Source organism: Triticum dicoccoides, chromosome 5B, assembly GCF_002162155.2.
Source record: "Triticum dicoccoides isolate Atlit2015 ecotype Zavitan chromosome 5B, WEW_v2.0, whole genome shotgun sequence".
In the NCBI taxonomy this organism is placed as follows: domain Eukaryota; kingdom Viridiplantae; phylum Streptophyta; class Magnoliopsida; order Poales; family Poaceae; genus Triticum; species Triticum dicoccoides.
In genome coordinates, this window is record NC_041389.1 from 548,679,228 (window position 1) to 548,683,695 (window position 4,468).

At 45.7% G+C, this 4,468-nt stretch overlaps 1 pseudogene; it reads right to left on the reverse strand.

The window, feature by feature from the left end:
• Positions 1-1,030: 1,030 nt before the first annotated feature.
• On the reverse strand, positions 1,031-4,170 carry LOC119311509 (annotated as a pseudogene).
• Between the last annotated feature and the right edge of the window lie 298 nt (positions 4,171-4,468).

Consider the following 4,468-nt stretch of genomic DNA (forward strand, 5'->3'; position numbering starts at 1 on the left):
AAACATGCTTGGCATACACTAAATGTCGCGCTCTAACTTTGTCCAACCCTGTCTCCCCATGCGCACAGCGCTTACGGAAGATTAGAGTTATGAAAAGTGAATGTTAACAAAATCACCAAAGACGTATTAGGGTCGAGGGAATGCCACCTCCCGACGAAACAATAATCTACATTACACATCGACCATCAGACGGGAGGTTGACGGGCGGATCTAGGATTTAGACATTGGAGGGTGGGGGGCACGACAAGTAGAGAAAACAGACAGAACAAATATATTGTTGTCCTAAACTTCTTTTTTGGTGAGGAGTGCTCATTTGTTGAATTAGGATTGGTGCTATTTCGCCCATAGTTGCTCGTTGATTTAGCTTAACCAACTCTGTCATAGAAAGTACAAACTGTTTTTTGCTTCATCACTACACATGCAAATTTTATGATAAAGTAAATCTGAATTCAAGCACCAGTGCATCAAGCTACGTAAAAATTAGTGAGGACACAATAAAACTGTCACTCGCGTGGTAATTCCATCTAAATCAAGGAAGTTTGTAATGTGTATTGTAGAAAAGAAATTTAGGCCCGGACGTTCGGCACGTCTTCATCAAGGGGATAGGAGTAACGACGATGTTGCCAAGATGGTGGCTTCAGGCTTATTGATGTATCACCTTGTATGGTCTTTGTGAATAATTAATAATATGGCTGCATGCATCATCCAGATGCAGAGGCCGGGGGTACAACCTCCTTTTCTAAAAAAAATCTGTTTGAAAGTTCATGATATTATCTCAGCATTTTTTTTCTTTCCATATCAAAAGGGCAGCAAAATGAAATACAGTAAAAAGAATTGGAAGATGATGACTTCCAAACAGCTGAAGCTTGACCATTAGAAAAACAATTGGAAGATGTTTCACTAGGAAAGGCGCTGGGACATGTCTAAATAAAATAATAGTTATTTCATCTCCCCTCAATCTCAGTGAGAGTAAAACTGGTCCCAGAGTTCTGGATATCATCTCTAATTTGCTCCATTTCTGCACTTCGTCGTGTAAAGTAGGCAGGGCAAGTGGGGGGTGGAAGTGTGGTGCTTCCGTTCTCTAGGATGAACACAACGGACGACATGAGTGGCCTGTCATCTGGATTATCCTAGACACACAGGAGTGCTACATGGATGCAAATCAAAACTTCATCCAGTGAACAAATATCCATGATATATGTGTCCACCAAATCCTCTGTCTTTCCTTCCCTCCACATATTCCATGACTGAAACAAGAAAAAGTATCAAAAAGAATCTTCAAAAACTTGATCTATTTCTAAATTTTGGAACTTCATAGAAACTTGTGGGCACTTACATACACAATGAGGCTCGGGAAGCCCATGATGTGACTATTGGAGCTTCTTTTTATACCAGTCACAACCTCAAGTACTAGCACACCAAAGTTGTAGACATCGGACTTGGTGGAGAAGACACCTTCCATTGCATATTCTGGGGCCATGTATCCACTGTGTGACCATTGCATTCACATTATTAGAACTTGATTGCAAGTTTACATGGTCTATATAAGCTGAAAAGGTTACTCACTATGTTCCCACAACACGTTCGGTGCTTGCATCTTGTTGGTTATTGCCAAAGATCCTCGCCATACCGAAGTCTGCTATCTTCGGTTTCATCTTTGCATCTAGCAAAACATTTCCGGCTTTGAGATCCCTATGAATTATAGTTAGTCTTGAATCTTGGTGGAGATACAAAAGACCCTTTGCAACTCCTTTGATTATATTAAACCGTGATGTCCAATCCAACATCATTCTTCTTGAATCATCTGTACATCAAATAAACGTGAATTAACTTGCTTTGGGTTGTTTCGTGAAATTGTGGGTTGCTACTAAAATATGTACCAAAAAGGGTAGCATCTAGGCTTTTGTTAGGAAGATACTCATAGATCAGCAACTTTTCATCTCCCTCCCCACAACATCCGAGAAGTCGAACCAAGTTTCTGTGTTGCAATTTGGCAATTAAAATTACTTCATTCCTGAATTCCTTTGTTCCTTGTTGAGAATCACTACTTAGCCTCTTGACAGCAACTTCTTGCCCAGCTAATAATCCCTAAAAAGTTTAATGGGAAACTTAGACCCTGCTTTGTTTTCATATGAACAACTTCTGATTTTAGAATAAACTATGGGAATTTACCAAAGGATCAAGTTACCTTGTAGACCTTGCCAAATCCTCCCTGTCCAATCATACATGTCTCGGAGAAATTGTTTGTTGCTAGAGAAATTTCCTCGAAACTTACAAATGGAAATTCACGATCATGTGGAGGGCCTCCTTCCCCAAGTTCATAAGAGGTACTTATACCATCAAATGTAGGCTTCTTGTGTTTTCTCCATTTTCTGTTCTTGCCTGCTTGCAAAAAATGCCATATTGGCTAAGTCACACTTGAAACTTAAGTACGGGGTATTTGGTATTGTTTTCTGTACTCAGTGACTTTATAAGATTTTGTAGTCCGATATTACAATACCATAGTATACAAACTTATATGTTTCTTCCACATCAGAAAAAACTGCATGCGTACCTTTGAATTTTAGCCATGCCACGAAAATGCATAGGAGTGCCACAACACCCGTTCCTAAAACTGCCAGTACAATGATAGCTGCAGTGCTCTTTGTCTTCTTACCTGTGCAATGCACACATACCATAAAAGAGCAAATGAATGATGTAATCATGAAAGTGGGTTGGTATAGACAAATTAACAAGAAATAGGGAGAAAATTTGGTACCAGCTGCTACATCTAAGCCTGCAAGCCGGAGATATAGCGTGACGCTGCCAAGCCCTTCGCCGAACTTCCCAGTGTCAATCAACTCCCCGGCCCACAATAAGCATCGCGTCACATCTCCTCCGAACATGCCATTGCCTAGGTTGATGAATGCATACGCCACACAGGAGCAGTTGCGACTGCACTCCGATGCACAGTCCTCCAATGTGTTCATGTTCCTGCCGGAAATTGTGAACCTATCTGGTGCCTTCATCTCTTCCAAGGCCAGGAAGCCATCACCGCATCCGTGCAGTGCCTCCTTTCGCCGGCACCCTGCCGAGAACCTACCAGCTGCCCACTCATCTGTGCTTGCTGGCTCAAAGCCATCGAGGCACTTGCACATTGGCATGGGCGTCGCTGTCTGGTCACAGTAGCCGTACGGACCACAAAATCCATACCGGTTGCATTCAGTGGACGGCCACTTGTCGAGGATAATCCATGTGGAGGAGCTGCTACTCCAGCTCTGGAGGTGGTAATCTCCAGTGTATGTCACCACATACCTTGTGCGTGGGGCGCCAGCAGAGACTGTGTAAGTGGTGTAGATCTTCTCCTCGTTGTCGACGATGGCCATGTAGATGAGATGATGACGGCCAAGCTGCCATTAACCTGCTGGTATTGGTGCTCACCTTTCACCAGGTACCCCGTCCATGGCCCTCTGCGGGCCACCGGGCGGGCCCCATCCCAGAGGAATAACTGGAGGAGCGTGTCCGGGTCGCCTCCGTAGGAGAAGCGCCCCGATGATGGGTCGTCGGGCCCCTTCCAGGACACCAGGCGGATGCCGGTGCCACGCGTAGCATAGCTTATCTGTATCTTCATTTCAGGAAGGAACGTGTCGGTGAGGTGGTCGAAGCTCTGCCACAGCATGATGCCATTCGGTGACCGTACGACGAGGTTGCCGGTGTTCTCAAGCACCGCTGCTGCTGCAACGGAGCTCAAGGCATCGGCCACATCAGTCGTCCAAACTACACGGCCGCTGCTACCATCAGAGAGAACGAGGTTGGAGGTGTTGGTGAGGGAGAGTGTCGGTGCAGAGGAAGTGCTATTGGTGACCAACGTCTCCCTGTTGGCGACCCACACAACAGTGAGCTCCGTTATGCCGTTGTACCATATGCCCAAGTACAGGCTGGCCGGAGTTGAGTTGGAGGGGCTGAAGAAGCCCAAGGCAAAGGTACCGTCATCGGAGACGATGGTGGCGCCAGGGAAGAGCCGCTCGCCTGGGACAAGCCGGTCATCGGACGCCCGCAACGGCAGGAAGAGAAGGACCAGGGCCGCAGTGTAGCAGACGAGGGACGACCGATCCATGGATCGGTCAGGCCCAAATCTTGTGCAGTATGTACGTGCTCTGGCAAGGAATGTACTAATCGTACCTTGTTCTGTACTTCTGGTGCTGACGCTCACATGCCGTTAGTTAAAGTGCAAAGTTGAATCGATGCCTGGTCTTTACAAGCAACAAGGGGTTAGTGTTAATTTCTTGACAAATTGGTGACCAGATCCAGCTCTCATGTCAGGTTGATAATGAAAGGGGTGACTGAAAAATGCAAAGCTTTGAATTCTGGTTCAAGTTGAGAGTGTCTTGGAGTTGACATTTCACCTGTCCACGTCGGAGCGGCGTGGTCAGTGTGAACTCGCCTGGTCAAACCACGGGGCGCACGGTATGAATCCAAAAAGGTCAGT